Source organism: Symphalangus syndactylus, chromosome 7 (genome assembly GCF_028878055.3).
Source record: "Symphalangus syndactylus isolate Jambi chromosome 7, NHGRI_mSymSyn1-v2.1_pri, whole genome shotgun sequence".
Lineage (NCBI taxonomy): Eukaryota > Metazoa > Chordata > Mammalia > Primates > Hylobatidae > Symphalangus > Symphalangus syndactylus.
This window is the reverse complement of record NC_072429.2, coordinates 20,352,692-20,376,167: the sequence shown is the minus strand read 5'-3', so window position 1 is coordinate 20,376,167 and position 23,476 is coordinate 20,352,692.

Sequence of the window (23,476 nt, the reverse complement as noted above, 5' to 3'; positions counted from 1 at the left end):
CTCTCGTAACATTTTTAATTTTAAAGTTTATTTTGACTGATAGTACACTAGCCACTGCAGCATTCATGTTATAGCTATTTGCATAATACATATTTTTTTCCTTATTTTCCTTTCAACCAATTTTTTTCAACCTTTTTTTTTTCTGTGATGTATTTTTCTTGAGGACAGGACAGCATCTACTTAACTACATCTTAACTTATGAGAATGTGGTTTAGATTTATACTAAGCTAATTCTAGTGAGATATAGAAATGTTACTCCTATATAACTCTGTTTCTTCTTCATTTTTTGCTATTATTATATACATATTGCATCTACATATGTTATCACTGCAATAGTACATTGTTATAACTATATCTGTCTCATACATTCTGAGAGAAGAAAAGAGATTAATTATATATTTACAAAATTTGTTATGTTCACTTTGTCATTTACAGTATCTACTTTCCGCAATGTATTTTGGTGGATTAAAGTTCTCATCTGGTGTCATTTTCTTGCTTCAATACAGCTTTGCTTCCACTTGCCTTCTGCTGCTACTGTCAAAAATACCACCTATCTAAAGTAGATAGGTGATCTATTTAGGTTATATCATCCATTTAACCTAGATGTTAAAATCTAACAATACAATTATATGCATAATTTTTATGTAATTGCTTTATAAGTCAGTTGAGAAAATCAGAAAGAACAAACACGAACTTAAACTGTCATTTTGTAAGTACGTAATTACTTTTACAAGCATGCTTCATTTCTTCATGTGGATTTGAATTACTGCCTGGGTTCACTTGCTTTCAGTCTAAAGAAATTATTTTAGTAATTTTTGTAAGTCAGGCCTGCTATCAACAATTTTCCCACTTCTTGTTCATCTGAGAGGGTCTTTATTATTTCCCTTTCACTTTTGAAAGGTAGTTGTGCTGTACTTTTAACATTATTGTTTGATGGTGTTTCTCTTTCAGCACTGTGAATATGTTACCCAACTACCTTTGGACTTCATTGTCTCTGAGAAGTCCACTGTTAATCTTATTAAAACTTTCTTGAACATGAATCATTTTTCTTTTGCAGATTTAATATTTTCTCTTTGTCTTTGGCTTATAATCTTTTTAGTATGATGTGTCTGTGTGTAGATCTTTTTGAACTTACCCTATCTCAAAATTTTGGGGCTTCATGGATATGTGGATAATATTTTTTTAAATCAAATTTGTCAAGTTTTATATATATATGTATATAGATGTATATACATCTATATGTATATAGATGTATATACATCTATATGTATATAGATGTATATACATCTATATGTATATAGATGTATATACATCTATATGTATATAGATGTATATACATCTATATGTATATAGATGTATATACATCTATATGTATATAGATGTATATACATCTATATGTATATATGTATATACATCTATATGTATATAGATGTATATACATCTATATGTATATATATACACACATCTATATGTATATATATACATGTATATATGTATACTACATATATACATGTATATATATATACATATAGATGATATACATATATATACATGTATATATATGTGTATATATATATATGTATATATACAGATACTTTAAGTTCTGGGCTGCATGTGCAGAGCATGCAGATTTGTTACATACATATACATGTGCCATGGTGGTTTGCTGCACCCATCAACCCACCAGCTACATTAGCTATTTGTCCTAATGCTCTCCCTTCCCTCATCCCCCACCCCCTCTGACAGGCCCCAGTGTGTGATCTTTCCCTCCCTGTGTCATGTGTTCTCACTGTTCAAATCCTACTTATGGGTGAGAACATGAGGTATTTGGTTTTCTGTTCCTGTGTTAGCTTGCTGAGAATGATAGTTTCCAGCTACATCCATGTCCTTGCAAAGGACATGAACTCATCCTTTTTTATGGCTGCATAGTATTCCATGGTGTATATGTGCCACATTTTCTTTATCCAGTCTATCATTGATGGGCATCTGGGTTGGTTGCAAGCCTTCGCTATTGTGGATAGTACTGCAGTAAACATACATGTGCATGTGTCTTTATAATAGAATGATTTATAATCCTTTGGGTACACACCCAGTAATGGGATTGCTGGGTCGAATGGTATTTCTGGTTCTAGATCCTTGAGGAATCGCCACACTGTCTTCCACAATGGTTGAACTAATTCACACTCCCACCAACAGTTTAAAAGTGTTCCTACTTCTTCACATCCTCTCCAGCATCTGTTTTTTCCTGACTCTTTAATGATCGCCATTCTAACTGCCATGAGATGATGTCTCATTGTGGTTTTTATTTGCATTTCTCTAATGACCAGTGATGATGAGCCTTTTTTCATCTGTTTGTTGGCCATATAAGTGTCTTTTTTGAGAAGTGTCTGTTCATAACTTTCTCCCACTTTTTGATGGGGCTGTTTTTTTTCTTGTATATTTGTTTAAGTTCCTCATAGATTTTGGATATTAGCCCTTCGTCAGATGGATAGATTGCAAAAATTTTCTCCCATTGTGTAGGTGGCCTGTTCACTCTGATAATAGTTTCTTTTACTTTGCAGAAGCTCTTTAGTTCGATTAGATCCCATTTGTCTATTTTGGCTTTCGTTGCCATCATTTTTGGTGTTTGAGTCATGAAGTCTTTGCCCATGCCTATGTCCTGAATGGTATTGCCTACATTTTCTTCTAGGGTTTTTATGGTTTTAGGTCTTACGTTTAAGTGTTTAATCTATTTTGAGTTAATTTTTATATATGGTGCAAGGAAGGGTTCCAGTTTCAGTTTTCTGTATATGGTTACCCAGTTTTCCCAACACCATTTATTAAATAGGGAATCCTTCCCCTATTGATTGTTTTTTGTCAGGTTTGTCAAAGATCAGATGGTTGTAGATGTGTGGTGTTATTTCTGAGGCCTCTGTTCTGTTCCATTGGTCTATGTATCTGTTTTGGTACCGGCACCATACTGTTTTGGTAACTGTAGCCTTGTAGTATAGTTTGAAGTCAGGTAGCTTTGATGCCTCCAGCTTTGTTCTTTTTGCTTAGGATTGTCTTGGCAATGCAGGCTCTTTTTTGGTTCCATATGATATTTAAAGTAGTTTTTTCTAATTCTGTGAAGAAACTCAATGGTAGCTTGATGGGGATAACATTGAATGTATAAATTACTTTGGGCATTACAGCCATTTTCACAATACTGATTCTTCCTATCCATAAGCATGGAATGATTTTCCATTTGTTTGTGTCCTCTCTTATTTCCTTGAGCAGTGGTTTGTAATTCTCCTTGAAGAGGTCCTTCACATCCCTTGTAAGTTGTACTCCTAAGCATTTTACTCTCTTTGAAGCAATTGTGAATGGGAGTTCACTCATGATGTGGCTCTCTGTTTATTATTGGTGTACAGGAATGCTTGTGATTTTTACACATTGATTTTGTGTCCTGAGACTTTGCTTGTCAGCTTAAGGAGATTTTGGGCTGAGACGATGGGGTTTTCTGAATATACAATCATGTCATCTGCAAACAGAGACAATTTGACTTCCTCTCTTCCTACTTGAATACCCTTTATTTCTTTCTCTTGCCTGATTGCCCTGGCCAGAACTTCCAATACTATATTGAATAGGAGTGGTGAGAGAAGGCATCCTTGTCTTGTGCTGGTTTTCAAAGGGCATGCTTCCAGCCTTTGCCCATTCAATATGATATTGGCTGTAGGTTTTTCATAAATAGCTCTTATTATTTTGAGATGTGTTCCATCAATACCTACTTTATTGAGAGTTTTTGGCATGAAGCGGTGTTGACTTTTATTGAAGGCCTTTTCTGCATCTATTGAGATAATCGTGGTTTTTGTCATTTATTCTGTTTATGTGATGGATTACGTTTGTTGATTTGCATATGTTGAACCAGTCTTGCATCCCAGGGATGAAGCCAACTTGAATGTGGTGGATCAGCTTTTTGAGGTGCTTCTGGATTTGGTTTGCCAGTATTTCATTGAAGATTTTCACATCGATATTCATCAGGGCTATTGGCCTGAAATTCTCTTTATATATATATATATATGGCAGGTTTTGGTATCAGGTTGATGCTGGCCTCATAAAATGAGTTAGGGAGGAGTCCCTCTTTTTCTATTGTTTGGAGTAATTTCAGAAAGCATGGTACCAGCTCCTCTTTGTACCTCTGGTAGAATTCAGCTGTGAATCCGTCTGGTCCTGGCCTTTTTTGTTGGTAAGCTATTAATTACTTGCTCAATTTCAGAGCTTGTTATTGGTCTATTCAGGGATTTGACTTCTTCCTGGTTTAGTCTTGGGAGAGTGTATGAGTCCAGGAATTGATTCATTTCTTCTAGATTTTCTAGTTTATTTGCATAGAGGTGTTTATAGTATTCTTTGATGGTAGTTTGTATTTCTGTGGGATCAGTGGTGATATCCCCTTTACCAGTTTTTATGGTTTCTATTTGATTCTTCTCTTTTTCTTCTTTATTACTGTGGCTAACAGTCTAGCTATTTTGTTAATCTTTTCAAAAATCCGGCTCCTGGATTCATTGAGTTTTCTTTTTTTTTTAAGCGTTTTTCATGTCTCTGTCTCCTTCAGTTCTGCTCTGATCTTAGTTGTTTCTTGTCTTCTGCTAGCTTTTGAATGTGTTTGTTCTTGCTTCTCTAGTTATTTTTATTGTGATGTTAGGGTGTCAATTTTAGATCTTTCCTGCTTTCTCCTGTGGGCATTTAGTGCTAGAAATTTCCCTCTAAACACTGCTTCAGCTGTGTCCCAGAGATTCTGGTATGTTGTGTCTTTGTTCTCGTTGGTTTCAAATAACATCTTTATTTATGTCTTCATTTTGTTATTTTCCCAGTAGTCATTCAGGAGCAGGTTATTCAGTTTCCATGTAGTTTTTTGGTTTAGAGTGAGTTTCTTAATCCTGAGTTCTAATTTGATTGCACTGGGATCTGAGAGACTGTTTGTTATGATTTCCATTCTTTTGCATTTGCTGAGGAGTGTTTTACTTCTAATTATGTGGTCAATTTTAGAATAAGTGTGATATGGTGCTGAGAAGAATGTATATTCTGTTGATCTGGGGTGGAGAGTTCTGTAAGTGTCTATTAGGTCCACTTGGTCCAGAACCAGGTTCAATTCCTGAATATCCTTGTTAATTTTCTGTCTTGTTGATCTAATATTGACAATGGAGTGTTAAAGTCTCCCACTGTTATTGTGTGGGAGTCTACGTCTCTGTGTAGGTCTGTAAGAACTTGCTTTATGAATCTCGGGGCTCCTGTATTGGGTGCATGTATATTTAGGACAGTTAGCTCTTCTTGTTGCATTGATCCCTTCAGCATTATGTAATGCCCTTCTTTGTCTCCTTTGATCTATGTTGCTTTAAAGTCTGTTTTATCAGAGACTTGGATTGCAACTCCTGCTTTCTTTTGCTTTCCTTTTGCTTGGTAAATATTCCTCCATCCCTTTATTTTGAGCCAATGTGTGTCTTTGCATATGAGATGGGTCTCTTGAAAACAGCACACCAATGGGTCTTGACACTGTATCCAATTTACCAATCTGTGTCTTTTAATTGGAGCATTTAGCCTGTTTACATTTAAGGTTAATATGGTTATATGTGAATCTGATCCTGTCATTATGATGCTAGCTGATTATTTTGCCTGTTAGTTGATGCAGTTTCTTTATAGTGTTGATGGTCTTTACAATTCGGTATGTTTTTTCAGTGGCTAGTACTGGTTTTTTCCTTTCCAAATTTAGTGCTGTCTCAGCATTTGCTTGTCTGTAAAGGATTTTATTTCTTCTTCACTTATGAAGTTTAGTTTGGCTGAATATGAACTTCTGGGTTGAAAATTCTTTGAGTGTTGAATATTGGCCCCCATTGTCTTCTAGCTTGTTGGGTTTCTGCAGAAAGATATACTGTTAGTCTGATGGGCTTCCCTTTGCGGATAACCCAACCTTTGTCTCTGGCTGCCGTAAACATTTTCTCTTCATTTCAACCTTGGTGATTCTGATGATTATGTGTCTTGAGGGTCGCTCTTCTTCAGGAGTATCTTTGTGGTGTTCTCTGTATTTCCTGAATTTGAATGTTGGCCTGTCTTGCTAGGTTGGGGAAGTTCTCCTGGATAATATCCTGAAGAGTGTTTTCCAACTTGTTGCCATGCTCCCCGTCACTTTCAGGAACACCAATCAAACACAGGTTTGGTCTTTTCACGTATTCCTGTATTTCTTGGTGGCTTTGTTCATTCCTTTTCATTATTTTTTCTCTAATCTTGTCTTCATGCTTTATTTCATTAAGTTGATCTTCAATCTCTGATATTCTTTCTTCTGCTTGATTGATTAGGATATTGATACTTGTATATGCTTCACAAAGTTCTTGTGCTGTGTTTTTCAGCTCCATCAGGTCCTTTATGTTCATCTCTAAACTGGTTATTCTGGTTAGTAATTCTGCTAACCTTTTTTCAAGGTTCTTTTTGCATTGGGTTATAACATGTTCCTTTAGCTCGGAGGAGTTTGTTATTACCCACTCTCTGAAGCCGACTTCTGTCAATTCATCAAACTCATTCTTCGTCCAGCTTTGTTCCCATGCTGGTAAGGGGTTGTGATCCTTTGGAGGAGAAGAATCATTCTGGTTTTTGGAATTCTCAGCCTTTTTGAGCTGGTTTTTCCTCACCTTCGTGGATTTATCTACCTTTGGTCTTTGATGTTGGTGACCTTCGGATGGGGTTTTGGTGTGGATGTCCTTTTTGTTGATGTTGATGCTATTCCTTCCTTTCTCTTTGTTAGTTTTCTTTCCAACAGTCAAGCCCCTCTGCTGCAGGTCTGCTGGAGTTTGCTGGAGGTCCACTCCAGACCCTGTTTGCCTGGGTATCACCAGCGGAGGCTACAGAACAGCAAAGATTGCTGCCTCTTCCTTACTCTGGAAGCTTTGTCCCAGAGGGGCACCTACTGGATGCCAGCTGAAGCTCTCCTGTATGAGTTGTCTGTTGACCCCTGCTGGGAGATGTCTCCCAGTCAGGAGGCTGGGGGGTCAGGGACCCACTTGAGGAGGCAGTCTGTCCCTTACAGAGCTCGAGCGCTGTGCTGGGAGATCCACTACTCTCTTCAGAACCAGCAGGCAGGAACATTTAAGTCTGCAGAAGCTGTGCCCATAGCTGCCCCTTCCCCCAGGAGCTCTGTCTCATGGAGATGGGAGTTTTATCTGTAAGCCCCTGACTGGGGCTGCTGCCCTTCTTTCAGAGATGCTCTGCCCAGAGAGGAGGAATCTAGAGAGTCAGTCTGGCTACAGCTGCTCTGCAGAGTTGCGGTGGGCTCTGCCCAGTTCAAACTCTCCAGCAGCTTTGTTTAATGTGAGAGGAAAACTGCCTATTCAGGCCTCAGTAATGGCAGATGCCCCTTCCCCCAACAAGCTCAGGCATCCCAGGTTGACTTCAGACTGCTGTCCTTGCAGCCAGAATTTCAAGCCAGTGGATTTTAGCTTGCTGGGCTCCATGGGGGTGGGATCCGCTGAGCTAGACCACTTGGCTCCCTGGATTCAGCCCCCTTTGCAGGGGAGTGAACTGTTCTGTCTCACTGGTGTTCCAGGTGCCACTGGGGTATGACAAAAAAACTCCTCCACCTAGCTTGGTGTCTGCCGAAAGGGCTGCCTAGTTTTGTGCTTGAAACTCAGGGCCTCGGTGGTATAGGCACCTGAGGGAATCTCCTGCTCTGCAGATTGTGAAGACCATGGAAAAAGCCTAGTACCTGGGCCAGATAGCTCCATCCCTCATGGCACAGTCCCTCATGGCTTCCCTTGGCTAGGGGAGGAAGTTCCCCAACCCCTTGCACTTTCCAGGTGAGGTGGCACCCCACCCTGATTCAACTTGCCCTCTGTGGGCTGTACCCACTGTCTCATCAGTTCCAGTGAGATGAGCCAGATACCTCAGTTGGAAATGCAGAAATCACCCGCCTTCTGTGTTGATCTCACTGGGGGCTGCAGACCAGAGCTGTTCCTATCTGGCCATCTTGCCAGCCTACCCTGTAAAGTTTTTAGTCATTATTCCTTCAAACTTTGTTTTTTTGCTCCATCTCTCTCTCCTCTCCTTACACTTGGTACTCTCATTAAACTTATGTGGATTCTTTAAAAATCTTTACTGGATTTTACTTCTGAGTTCTCAGAATAACTGGTTCAAGAGACAAAAAAGCATGAGGCAAATTTGTAATACTCATAATTAGAAGGTGGCTGATGTGATTTTAAAAATAAAAAACAAATTTTATTTTGTTTTGTTTTGTTTTTTGAGAGAGAGTCTTGCTCTTTCACCCAGGCTGGAGTACAGTGGTGCCATCTCAGCTCACTGCAACTTCTGCCTCCTGGGATGAAGTGACTCTCCTGCCTCAGCCTCCCTGAGTAGCTGAGACTACAGGAGCCTGCCACCATGCCCGGCTAATTTTTGTATTTTTAGTAGAGACACAGTGTTTTACCATGTTGGCCAGGCTGGTCTCGAACTCCTGGCCTCAGGTGATCTGGCTGCCTTGGCCTGCCAAAGTGCTGGCATTACAGGTGTGAACCACTGCACCCTGCTTAAAATTAAAAACAAAAATGTTAATAGTGGAGCAAGAACAATAGAAAATAAGGACCTGGATTATCTACTATTTATAGAGAATCTCTGTAGAATAAAAATTTCTATTTGGCATCTTTGTTATAAGGTTAAACAGCCCCCAAAGTCTGCTTTTAATAACATGAGAAAGTGTTAAGAAAGTCTTGCTTTATTTAAAGATCCATTATGACATATTTAAACAAAGCCACTTAACTCTGTATCTTAGCTTTGGTATATGCCAGTGGTCCCCATACTTTGCTGCACATTGGAACCACTTTGGGGATAAAAAAAAAAAATACTGGTGTCTAGGCCAGGCGCAGTGGCTCTTGCCTGCAATCTCAGCACTTTGGGAGGCCAAGGCAGGCGTATCATGTGGGGTCAGGAGTTTGAGACCAGCCGGGCCAACATGGTGAAACCCAGTCTCTACTAAAATACAAAAATTAAACAAGCGTGGTGGTGGGCACCTGTAATGTCAGCTACTCAGGAGTCTGAGGCAGGGAGAATTGCTTGAACCCAGGAGGTGGAGGTTGCAGTGAGCCGAGATTACACCACTGCACCCCAGCCTGGGCAACATAGCAAGACTCCATCTCAAAAAAAAAAAAAAAAAAAAAAACAAAACTGGTGTCAGGTTCCCACTCCTAGACCTGTTAATTAATATAGAATACAAGTTAGGCATCAGGATTCTTTAAAACTCCCCTGGTGGTATTAATGTGCAGCCAAATTTGGGAACAGTGCCTTACAATTCTCCGAGACAATGCTCATTTTTCTTCTTTTTTCTCTTTGTTCTTCAGAATGCATAATTACTATCTATTATCCAGTTCACTGATTCTCTTCTCTGCCAGCTCAAATCTAGCTTTGAGCCTCTGTAGTGATATATTCATTTCAGTTTTTGTGCTTTTAAGCTTTAAAAATTCCATTTAGTTTCTTTTTAGAATTTTTATAACTTTATTGATTTTCTTTGTTTAATAAGGTATTGTCATCATACCTTTCTTTACTTCTCTAATACTGGTTTCCTTTCGTTTTTAGTTTGTTTCTTTGGTTATAAGTCAAGACTTAACATTAGCAGTTTCTGTCGTCTCCTCATCCCATGGATGAGACTCACTTTCCTGTTTCTGTCCATGTGCAATATTTTTGTTGAAAACCTTTACATTTCAGAAAACGCAGTGTCCAAACTCTGGAAATGAATGGCACTTTTAGAATCTTGTTTTTGTTGTTGTTTGCCTGTTTATTTGTTTAGTGGCTTGGGTGGACCATTTTAGTGAAGTTTATTTCTGCAAAAGGGTATAGTTTCTGATGTCACTCCTTAGAGGGCCAAGTCTTGGCATGAACACATCTGTCTAGGATGACAGTGGTTTCAGCAGAACTACCTTTGATTGTCTCTTTCCCTGATTTCTCTATTCGGTTGTCAGCTCTTGTTGATATCATAACCAGGTATTAGCCTCCATTAGTTGCCAAATATCTTCAACAACGCCCCAGAGCATAAATTGCTCCAGTGTCTGTGTGATCCAATGAAATGCAGTCCTCTTGCAGGGATAGTCCTTGTGTCAGTCTTTGAGGTTTGCTCCAACTCCAGGAGAACCTTCTTAGCTGACTCTTTTTGTGGTTTTCCCTCATAAATTTCTAGCTCATTTATAACCTAGCTTGTTGCTGTCATGAAGTTGTTAGTCTCCTCTTAATTGCTTACCACCAATCTCTCCATTATTCTTAAGGGTATCCTTTGGTTTGAACTTCCCAGATATTGTTTCAAATAAAATCACTTGTCTTGGGGAGACTGTCAAAACTGTTATTAGGCTTCCCTGTCTCCCTAGGCAAAACTTACGCACCACTGTACTGTAGTGATGGAAAGGAAAAGTGATCTTTTTCTCCAAGAGTGACACCCCAGCTTTAGGAGTAGGGCACTGAGTGAACTGGTAGCCACTGGTTTTCTCAGCTTGCTTCTCCTGACATAGAATCTTCAATCTGCAGGTGAGCTGTGATACGGGTGATAGGTGTCTCAGTATTCTTAATCAGCCACTCTTGGAGTAGAGTTTATGCCATAAAAATGGGCACTGAGTAATAGAGAGAGACGCAGACTTCTCAGCATTGTTGCTTGAAGAAAGGAGATTCTGCAAAGACAAAGCAGGGAAGGATGAAAAATGCTGGTGACCTGATTCCCCCTCAGGGCACTTATAGTCCTAGACTGGGAGCCAAGGGGAAAGGATGCCCTGTGTTTTGGGCTGCACTTACCTTGGGTAAGGCTTCCATTAGGCTGGGCTGTGGTCAGGGTGGGATAATTGACTCAAATTCCACAGACGCTTCCTGTTCTTAACAAGATTTAGTAGATTTTCTTAAATATTTTATCATTTGCCCTATAATCAATTAATTTTCACAGATTTTATATGGTGGTGTTTATTTCTTCTAATAGTTTTCACTAGTTAGGCTTATTTTGCTGGAAAGAGGGTACATAAAACTGCTTGCTCTGCCATTCTTAAAGTCATGTTATACTTTGTACAACATAATCTTAGTGCTATACTACATTCTGGAAGGAATAAAATAGCTATTATCTAATCTGCCTTATTATAGTAGGGTATAATGTTTCTGTTATGCCTTGCACAAATAAGAGCAGTGATATATTCTTACTGGTTTTTGATGTTTCAGTGTTTCAGGCAAAATGACAAGCATTTCATTATTTCTTTTTTCAGGGTGTTTGTTTGTTTGTTTGTTTGTTTTAGAAACAGGGTCTTGCTCTGTTGCTTGTGCTGTAGTGCATTGGCACAATCATAGCTCACTACAACCTCAAATTCCTGGGCTGAAGCAATCCTCCCAACTGGGACTACAGGCAAATGCCACCATGCCCAGCTACTTTTTAAAGTTTTTTTTTGTAGAGACAGGGTTGTGCTGTGTTGCCCAGGCTGGTCTCAAACTCCCAGCCTCAAGAGATTCTCTCACCTCTCTCCCCAAGTTCTGGGATTCCAGGCGTGAGCCACAATGCCCAGTACAACAATCATTTCAGTTTGCCCTAGGAGAACCATGGAATGATTATAGAAACAATAGCATGGCTTGGCTTGCCTTTTTATGAAAGATGCTTGACTTATAAACATTTTCCTAATACTACTACTACTTTCAAATGTGGAGTCTCTTTCTGTCCCATCACACAATTTCATGCTTACTTCAGTTCAATAGTAAAGGGGATGAGAAAGTATTTTTTTTCCAATTCAGAAAGCCCAAGTTATTAGAAGGCTTAGGCCACAGGCATTCAATTTTTGGAGGATGGCCTGACATAAAATTTTGTTTTCATTTTTATCTGAATGAGTTTCTTGCCCTGTGTTTTCACTTGAATTAGAGAAAAATTGTATTTTTATGACTGGCATTGACTTTTGGTTAATTACAAGATTTCACCAAAGCCAGATTTTTGTATTAACATAATTTTTGCAAAGCCTTAACCAAAAGATAAAAAAAAAAATCTAGCCAAAAATGTTTACAGCCGTAGTTATTGACCAAATGTGATTTTACTGTCTACCTCGCCCGGGACCTCCACCCCCTTCCAAGAAAACATTTGGCTATGTTAGAGTCATATTTTTCTGTCACAATGGAAAGGTGATACTAATGACATCTTGTGAATAGAGGCAAAGAATACCGTTAGACATTGTATAATACACAGGAAAGTCCTCCGATAGCAAAAATAAAAAATTATGCAGCCTAATATGTTAATAATGCCACGCTTAAGAAACTTTGATTTAGAGAAAACCAGCATTTTTCATATTATACAGCCATTAGCTTTGTTCTCCAGTGCTAAAGACTACTAACCAATTTTCAATTCCTATACTTTTGATATACCTTAAAAATACACACTTTCTAGTTTCATTAATTTGTTGACATAGTTTTGTAACTGTCCCTAGGATACTTTCCCTTACCTTTCTCCAGGAGATAATAAATTAACAACCTCATTGTGATCTAACAAATCACCCCTGTGACTTACCCTAGAGAAATAATAGTTGTCATGTATACATGTTCAGAAATACACAGCAGGAAAGTGCAAATGCAAAACACTTCTAAACAAAAGCAATAATACTGTCAAAAGCCAGACTCCTGGGTTTCATACCTGATTTCCCCATTCTGTCTTATATCTCATCTACCAATAAACAAATGTTTCACTTTTCTTCTACTGTAGTCAGGCTCCAAAATGGCCCCCAATGAATTTTGCCTCTTGGTATTCACACCACTCTATATTCTCTACTGACATTAAATAGGGTAGTAACTCAGAGGATATTGCAGAAATGATGGCTTGTGACTTCCACGGCTGAGTTCCCTTTGCTCCCTTGGATTACTTGCTCTGGAGAAAGCCAACTTACTCTAATGGAAACACTCAAATATCCTTATAGAGGGGTCTACATGGTGAGGAACTGAAGTCTCCTGCCAACAATCAGCATGATATGTGTATGAGCCGCTGTGGAAACACATCCTCCAGCCCTATTAAAGCCTTCAGATTGACTGCATTTCTGGTCAACATCACAACCGCAACCTCTTGAGAGACTCTAAACCAGACCACTCAGCTAAGTTGCTTCCAGATTCCTGGCCAACAGAACCGTGTGACATATGAAATGTTTGTTGATTTAAGCTGCTAAGTGTTAGAGTAATTTGTTATGCAACAATATATAACTAATACCACTCCTTTAACATCTCTGGAAGGTATACATTTTTTTTTCCATCCTCACTGGCAAGGTGGTTCAGACCAAAATTATATGCAGTTAAAAATCTGTGAAAGTAATGATGCTAGTCAAATTGCCTGCCCCTTAGCCCTCAGAAAAGCTGCCAGGTAAAATTGTCCCCATGAAGTAAATTTCTTTCAGCAAACTTACCTAGGTTCCAGAGTGTTACATCTCCTAGCTGTACAGTTCTTTTATCTTCTAAGCACACATACACACACCCCTCCATAGTCACCGTTTTCTCCATAGTAAAAAAACATCCCACTGGATAAGGCTCAGGTCCCTTCAGGTGTCTCCACACTGTGCCAAGAGTCACCACGGTCCACGAGTCCTTGGTGATGAAGTGAAAGAAATATCCAGATTCTGTATTCCGTTATATTACGTTCCCCTTTACATACCCCCAACTTTTTTTTTATTTTTAAACCTTGCACACCTTTCCGTCATGCTTTAGACCTTCCTTCTTTCCCTCTCATCTTTCATTTTCTTCCACTCTTCTCTATTTTTATTTACTAAATTACAGAGGGTACTTTCCCCCTGAACGTAGTTATGAGAAAAGGTGAACACTTCTACCCCCAGCAACATCTTTTATCCCCCCATGACAAGGCAGGGGGTTCAGTTAAAATTTCTGAATAAATTCTAGATTTACCTACCATAAATAAACTCTAGATTTATCTACAATAAATAAATTCTAAAATTTATGTGTTATGCTAGATAAACTCTAAAAGAGTTGTGACACTCCTAACATCTTAGCCCTAAATGCAATTGGGTGAATTAAAATTGATATTATCTGATTCCCATACCATCACTTGCCTACTCAAACACATGCCCTTGATTGGCATGTGTATCACTACATTATAATCATATGTTTGGTATTGTGTCTTTTCCACTGCACTTTAAATTCCTTGAGGATAGGAACTGTATTGTTAACCATTATATCCATGTTGCCTAACTCAAATTGTTGGCCAACCTTAGATGATCAGTACTTGTAATATCACATGAATGAATGAAGGAATGGATTCATTCATTAATCACATGGCCAAGAACAGTATGGCTGGCCTTGTTAAAATATTTTTAAAGATATTTTTTCTCCCTTTTTTCTCAAAGGTCTCAGAGTCTAATGTGATGAATGAAAAAGAATCATGCAATTTTCATTTAAATTTCAAATTTTTGCTCAGTGTCCCATCTATAGATATTTACATACAGCAGAGCTATCTGATGATTGTTACTGGGCTTCCAACAGAATCGTATTATAGCATAAATTGCCTAAAGAAAGTAAAGTGAGCGCCAGGTGCCATGGCTCACACCTGTAATCCCAACACTTTGGGAGGCTGAGGCGGACAGATCACCTGAGGTCAGGAGTTCAAGACTAGCCTGACCAAAATGGAGAAACTCCGTCTCTACTAAAAATACAAAATTAGCCTGGCGTGGTGGCGCATGCCTGTAATCCCAGCTACTTGGAAGGCTGAGGCAGGAGAATCACTTGAACCTGGGAGGCGGAGGTTGCGGTGAGCCAAGATTGCACCATTGCACTCCAACCTGGGCAACAAGAGCAAAACTCTGTCTCAGAAAAGAAAGTGAAGTGAGAACACTTTTTTTAAAGACAGGGTCTTGCTCTGTCTCTGTTGCCCAGGATGGAGTGCAGAGGCATTATCAAGGCCCAATGCAGCTTTGAACTCCTGGGCTCAGAAGATCCTCCCACCTCAGCCTCCCAAGTAGCTGGGACTATGGGCATGCACAACCATGCTTGGAAATTTTTTTTTTTTTTAATTTTGTAGAGATGAGTCCTCACTATGTCGCCCAGGCTGGTCTCAAACTCCTGGCCTCAAGCGATTCTCCCACCTCAACCTCCCAAGTAGCTGGGTTACAGGTGTAAGCCACTATGCCCTGTACAGGACACAATTCTTACAGAACTAACCCCATAAGCAGAATGTCTAGAAATATAAAATCATTCTAGCCTGAAGCCATAATGTTTTAACTTTTCATAAAATAAATAGTTTTTGCTAGGATCAAGTCTCTTTTTAAAGAATAAAGAGAACATATGTATTAAAGCAACTCCAACTCAAAATAGTGCTCTACGAGGTGCTTTGTTTATGACTATTCTGTGGGGGTAACTTCAGTTGTACAGCATTTCTGTTCGGACCTCCACTTCATGCTCCAGGCAGCTGGTAGGCATTATATTCTGTTCAGGGTTTTATTTGTTGGCTAGAAGATCTCAAAACAGAATGGCTATAATTTTTTCTTTTTTTAATTCTGACTACTAACTTTTAGAATTGACTTATCTGTGAGTTCCTCTATGCTAATGATTGTGTTCTTCCTGTATTCCAAGCTAACAGAGTACCATGGTTACGGTTAAAACTATTGAATTACCAATTAACCTTCTCCTTGCAATCTAATAAAGAGTTAATGAACTAATTGTCCATTTCCCCTCTATACAAAATTGAGTCTTTCTGTTGTCCTCAGTATTGAGGCCCACTTAGAAATTTGAATATTACTCATATTATCACAATACCCATAATTCATTTCAGGTAAAGAAAACCAGGGTTGATTTTTGCAGTGAATATATCTTATTTTGGTGTGGAAAAAAAATAGAAAGTCTGTGTTATCACTTAGAAAAAACCTGCTTACGCAGCCCAGTGCTTTATAATATTGGCTCCATTTTTTGAATAAATGGATAAATCAGTAAACATTGAAATAATTGGCTTTTCTCTTTGGATGTTTTACTACTTGGCCTTATAGTTACTTGATATGATTATTATGCTTTTAAAAATAGTTGGATCATCAGAAAAACATGAATTAACTTTCAGAAGTTAGATGTCTAAATTATCCTAGGTATTAGATATAAGGAAAAAAGCATCAACCTGGGTCTTGGCTCTTTTCTTCTACATAACTCATTTTGAAGGAAGGCTTCATTGTTAGACCATCTGAGCCTGTGTCTGGCATTACCAGCAGAGTGGTGGGAAACCTAGACATATCACTGCATTCCCTTATAATTAAATTAAATAATGTGTAAGTAAGTGGCATGAAACCTACATCATGCTGGACATTAACTTAGTAACTAGTATTTATTATTATTTTTATCACTAACTTTAAAATTTAAATAGTGTTCCTTAAAAATGGATTAATGGGGCTGGGCACAGTGGCTCACGCCTGTAATCCCAGCACTTTGGGAAGCTAAGGCGGGCAAATTACCTGAGGTCGGGAGTTCAAGACCAGCCTGGCCAAGATGGTGAAACCCTATCTCTACTAAAAATACAAAAAAAAAAAAAAATTAGCCAAGCGTGGTGGTGCATACCCGTAGTCCCAGCTACTCAAGAGGCAGAGGCAGGAGGATCGCTTGAACATGGGAGGTGGAGGTTGCAGTGAGCTGAGATCATGCCACTGCACTCCAGCCTGGGTGACAGAGCAAGACTCTGTCTCAAAAAAAAAAAAAAAAAAAATTAATTAATGAAAGATTATTAGGCTTTTATAATCTCTATAGTTCTTTAATAGAGGATAGAACATTTCAAAATATTCTTTCTTCTCTAAATAAAGAGCCTACCTCAATTACAATAGATTTATGGATTTGCCAGTGTGTGCAGTTTGCATAGTACACCTTGGCTCTGCTGATTGGCTGCATTCTGGGTTAGTGTCTTTTCTTCTGACCAAGGGAATTAGTGAAATGGATTTGGTGCCTGCCGAGTGGTGCTTCATTCTGTGTCCATCAATACTGTGTGAGGAACTTGGTGTATGTTTTCCATAAAGAGTGCTTTCAGCTGGTAATTTAGCCAATAGTTCTTTTCATTCTAATAGCTTCTGTTTGTAATTTAAATTACCCCCATCCAAACGTTGGTTTCAGATACTATTCCCATCTAAACATGATTGTTTAGTCCAGTCTCTCAATAGAGCAAAGGAGAAACAGTGTAAATTTTTTTCTGTTCACACTCCCTGAGTCTGTCTTGCCCCACTGAAATGCCGAGCTTGACCATTACATTTTTTTTTTCCCCCATAATGAAAGCTAAAAATGTTTTCCAAATCTCAGGTGTAATTCCAAAGGTTAAGACTGCTCAGAACAGCACAGTGGATTTAAAGGGTGGTTTACCAAATCCATGAATGAGAAGGCAGGTCCATATTAAGAAGAGCCTTCTAAAAAGACAAATAGGATGCCAACATTTTTAACCAAGGGTTCAATGAACAATTAACATACTGTATGGAAGAGTTGAAGGGCAAGAATATCTAAAAGAGAGTTGTCAGATTCCGTCTGAGAGCAGGTAGCAGGAAATGATTGATAGCTTCACCTATAAATGGGGGATAATAATGGCCATATCATAATATTTCATTAGTAGAAAAATTGTATGACTGCATAATAATATCCCTCCATAATGCTATAATATCTTGATATGTATACACATATAGAGACATACAACTACATATGCAATTGATGCGTGTGTATGTGTTTGTATGTTTCCTATCTCCAAATAACTTAAACTTGAGATGGGAAGGTAATATGCATACTTTGCTCCTATCCTTAAGGAGAGAGGTCCTTGTATATGAGTACATTTTGTTCTCTAAATCTAGATCTTTGTCTCTTTTATGCCTCTTGTTGAAAATAGAATGGCATCCGTCCCCGGATGAATTGCACACAGGATGATGGGCCTAGGAACCAAGATGTCTCTACTTACTGGAAGCATCACTTAGTGAGGAAAAGAGCCTTATTAGAAAGGCACTAGAGGGCTTCATTTTTATCCCTTCTTCTCTGAAATGCTTTCCAAGGGGATCCCTTTTAGTCACCAAACTGGGGCACCACACTCATTCTCTAGGAGGAACTCAATCCTCAATTTTTCTGTGTTTAATAAGTGTGGACTCACCTCTTCCATTCTTAGGTCCTAGAGACTCAGAAGGTATTTTTCAAGGAATAGTTACTGAAAAACTAAGGAAGGGTAAAAACTAAAAGTTACTATCTGATGAAAAATATATACCTCAATGAAATTTAGATTGTTGTCTCTAATTTCACAAAAGTCTCATCGCAGATCACTTTGGCACCATTTATGGAGTTTCTAACTTTTAGTCACTTCTCATTTCAATCTTATGTAAAATGGTTTGTAAAAGAAAGTAATTGCTGTTTTAGCTTGAAGTCGATTTAAGTTGTACCAACTTTCAGAATTGGTGATCTCCACATTCCTTTCAGAAACTAGTTTTAGAAATTATTAATTTTAAGTATGATAATGGGGTATATATAAGGTTATGCTAACAAAACTTTTTTTATGTCTCAGAGTTACATACTGAGATTATCAGTGGTTAAATTATACCATGTCTACCGTCATTCAAATTAATCCAAAAAGGGTTTGGAGCAAGAAGCAGGCGGAATGGAATTGGTCATAGGTACATTGTTTTGGCCCTGGGTCATGAGTATATGTGGATTCATTATAATATTCTGTCTACTTTCACGTATGTTTGCAATTTCCGTAGCTTCCAAGTAAAATGAAAAATATATTCTAGTTTATGAAATATAAGCCCATTTGAAACAACCTGGCCACCCCACTATAAAGAATCTCCTTTGAATAAATGCTTTACAGAAAGACTGAAAGGTAGAGGCCTTGAGAAGGTGGATAAATGTCCGTTAGGAACTGACATGACAATAGCAATCTTAGAAATAATGTCTGGGTAGTGGATGTCAAGATAGCTCCTCTGGCCTGCGTTAGTCCTCACTTCCAACTTCTTGGTGAGGAATCAGATGATTCTGCAGAACAGCATCCTGGATGGGTCCTGGGCACTCTGGGAGATGTAACTTCCTAGCTCCAGATATTAGCACCATGCTACCCCTCTCCCAAATTTCCCATGGTGATAAATCAGCTCTTCAGTACCCTCACCAAAAGGTTGGCACTCTTTTCTAGATTCCTTTAATCACTTCCTTTAATATAAGACACTTTCAGGCCCACAACTATATAACAAATAATGTCTAACACAATTCTTTGTCTTCTAAGCTAGTCCTTTATCATGTTTCTTAAGAAAAATCTGTTCAGCTTGATTTTATAGTTCTCACTCCAGAGAAAATTTTTTTTCAAAGCTTTCCTTGTCTCTACCACCCCAATAACAATTTATCTGTTCAGTTGTATTTGTCTGGATTGACTTTTCTTTCCCCTTATTTTCTATGTGTTTGTTTTCATCTAATCAAGAAAAACGTTGAAAGTAAAGTTTGTCCCCAAGTGCTCCTATAAGAAAATTACTATTGGGAGTCTGAGGCAGGTGGATCACGAGGTCAGGAGATCGAGACCATCCTGGCTAACATGGTGAAACCCCGTCTCTAGTAAAAATACAAAAAAAAAAAAAATTAGCTGGGCGTGGTGGCGGGCACCTGTAGTCCCAGCTACTCGGGAGGCTGAGGCAGGAGAATGGCATGAACCCAGGAGGCTGAGCTTGCTGTGAGCCGAGATTGCACCACTGCACTCCAGCCTGGGCAACAGAGCGAGACTCTGTCTCAAAAAAAAAAAAAAAAAAAAAAAAAAATTCCTAGTTAATCTTTTCAAAAGAGTTGATTGTTCCCAACTAATGAATTATTTTATTCCTTTTGTTTGTTCCTTTGGCTCTATGTGTGTGCAGATGTGTATTTTTTTTAGTTTTTTTATTTTTTTTATTTTCCATAAGTTATTGGGGAACAGGTAGTGTTTGGTTACAAGAGTAAGTTCTTCAGTGGTGATTTGTGAGATTGTAGTGGCACCTATCGCCTGAGCAGTATACACTGTACTCAGTTTGTAGTCTTTTATCCCTCATCCCCTTCCCACCCTTTCTCCTGAGTCCCCAAAGTCCATTGTGTCATTCTTACACCTTTGCATCCTCATAGCTTAGCTCCCACATTTTAGTGAAAACATACAATGTTTGGTTTTCCATTCCTAAGTTACTTCACTTAGAATAATAGTCTCCAACCTCATCCAGGTGGCTGTGAATGCCATTAATTCATTCCTTTTTATGACTGAGTAGTATTCTATCATATATGTATATATGTGTTATATATACTGAGATATATATATATACACATATAGATATAGATCTATATGTATATATATACTGAGATATATATATACATATAGATCTATATCTATATGTATATATATATAGATATATAGATATATATATCACTGTTTCTTTATCCACTCATTGATTGATGGGCATTTGGGTTGGTTCCACAATTTTGCAATTGCGAATTGTGCTGCCATAAACACGTGTGTGCAAGTATCTTTTTCACATAATCACTTTTTTTCCTCTGTAGATACCCAGTAGTGAGATTACTGCATCAAATGGTAGTTCTACTTTTAGTTCTTTAAGGAATCTCCACCCTGCTTTTCATAGTGGCTGCACTAGTTACATTACCTCCAGCACTGTAGAAGTGTTCCCTTTTCACCACATCCACACCAACATCTATTATTTTTTGATTTTTTTTATTATGGCCATTCTTGAGTATAAGTAAGGTGGTATCGCATCATGGTTTGATTTGCATTTTCCTAATGATTAGTGATGTTGAGCATTTTTTCATATGTTTGTTGGCCATCTGTATATCTTTTTTTGAGAATTGTCCCTGTTCATGTCCTTAGTCCAGTTTGTTATGGAATTGTTTCTTTTTTTCTTGCTAATTTGTATAAGTTCCCTGTAGATTCTGGATATTAGTCCTTTGTCAGATGTATAGATTGTGAAGATGCTCTCCCATTCTGTGGATTGTCTCTTTACTCTGCTGACTGTTCCTTTTACTGTGCAAAAGCTCTTTAGTTTAATTAAGTCCCAGCTATTTATCTTTGTTTTTATTGCATTTGCTTTTGGGTACTTGGTCATGAAATCCTTGCCTAAGCCAATGTCTAGAAGGGTTTTTTTGATGTTATCTTCTAGAATTTTTATAGTTTCAGGTCTTAGATTTAAGTCCTTGATCCATCTTGAGTTGATTTTTGTATGAGGATCCATTTGCGTTCTCCTACATGTGGCTTGCCAATTATCCCAGCACCATTTGTTGAAAAGTATGTCCTTTCCCTACTTTATGTTTTTGTTCACTTTGTCAAAGATCAGTTGGCCATAAGTATTTGGGTTTATTTCTGGGTTCTCTATTCTGTTGCACTGGTCTATGTACCTATTTTTATACCAGTCCATGCTGTTTTGGTGACTATGGCCTTATAGTAGAGTTTGAAAACACGTAATGTGATGCCTCCAGATTTGTTCTTCTTGTTTAGTTTTGCTTTGGCTACGCGGGCTCTTTTTTGGTTCCGTATAAATTTTAGGATTTTTTTTATCCTGTGAAAAATGATGGTGATATTTTGATATGGATTGCATTGAATTTGTAGATTGTTTTTGGCAGTATGGTCATTTTCACAATATTGATGCTACCCATCCATGAGCATGGGATGTGTTTCCATTTGTTTGTGTCATCTATGATTTCTTTCAGAAATGTTTTACAGCTTTCCTTGTAGAAGTCTTTCACCTCCTTGGTCAGGTATGTTCCTAAGTATTTTTTTTTTTTTTTTTTTTTTTTTTTTTTGCAGCTACTGTAAAGGGGGTTGAGTTCTTGATTTGATTCTCAGCTTGGTCGCTGTTGATTTATAGGAAAGCTACTGATTTGTCTGCATTAATTTTGTATCCGGAAAGTTTGCTGAATTCTTTTGTCAGTTCGAGAAGCTTATTGGAGGAGTCTTCAGGGGTTTCCAGGTATATAATCATATCATCAGCAAACAGCGACGGTTTGACTTTGACTTCCTCTTTACTGATTTGGATGCCCTTTATTTCTTTCTCGTCTGATTGCTCTGGCTAGGACTTCTAGTACTACGTTGAAGAGAAGTGGTGAGAGTGGGCATTCTTGTCTTTTTCCAGTTCTGAGGGAATGCTTTCAACCTTTCCCCATTGAGTATTATGTTGGCTGTGGTTTGTCATAGATGGCTGTTATTATATTGAGGTATGTCCCTTGTATGCCGATTTTGCTGAGAGTTTTATTTATTTATTTTTGAGACAGAGTCTTGCTCTGTAGCCTAGGCTGGAGTGCAGTGACACAATCTTGGCTCACAGCGATCTCTGCCTCTCAGGTTCAAGCAGTTTTCCTGCCTCAGCCTCCCAAGTAGCTGGGATTACAGGCGCACACCACCACACCCAGCTAAATTTTTTGTATCTTTAGTAGAGATGGGTTTTCATCATATTGGCCAGGCTAGTCTCAAACTCCTGACCTCATGTGATCTGCCCACCTCGGCCTCTCAAAGTGTTGGGATTACAGGCATGAGTCACCATGCCCAGCCAAGGCTTTTAATCATAAAGGGATGCTGGATTTTATCAATTGCTTTTTATGAGTCTATTGAGATAATCATGTGATTTTTGTTTTTAATTCTGTTGGTGTGGTGTATCACATTTATTGACTTGCATATGTGAAACCATCCCTGCATCCCTGGTATGAAGCCCACTTGATCATGGTGGCTTATCTTTTTGATACGTTGTTGGATTCAGTTAGCTAGTTATTTCGTTAAGGATTTTTTCATATGTGTTCATCAGGGTATTTGTCTATAGTTCTTTTTTTTGGTTATGTCCTTTCCTGGTTTTGGTATTAGGGTGATACTGGCTTCATAGAATGATTTAGGGAGGATTCTCTCTTTCTCTATCTTGTGGAATAGTGTCAATAGGATTGGTACGAATTCTTCTTTGACTGCCTGGTAGAATTCAGCTGTGAATCTGTGTATGTATTTTAAAAATATTTATTATTTGAGAGATTTTTTAAAAACCCTTAAGTTACAAAGAGTTTATTTCCTAGCAGGTCTTGAGAGATGTATGCATAGATAAGGGTGTATATGCAGAACTTTGATACATTTGAGTTGAACCTATTAATTTCTTAAGTTGTCACATGAAAAATATCGGTCAAATTATTTTTGACATTTTATACAGTTTACTTTTGTAATTAGTGCTGCTATATTCAGGTTGCAGAATTAGGTCCATTTCTGCGTATTTTATTCTTAGTGAACATGAATGATTGCTAGTGGAAACCAGCTAGGAAGAATCATAATTGAATAAAAATTTTTAAAAAGTGAATTAATTATTGGAAACTATAATTAATTAGGGTTATTCTTCTCAAGGTTAGCACTTTAAAATGTATTTTACAGGTAATATAAAATGCCTCACTTAGTTAAAATATTTTATAATGATGATAATATACCTTATCACAAAGGCAGAGAGAAATCCCTTTTACATGAAATCCTAGTTTTGTTTAATTTTGTTACTTTTACTCTACCATCAATCCAATGGTCAGCCAGCAGAAT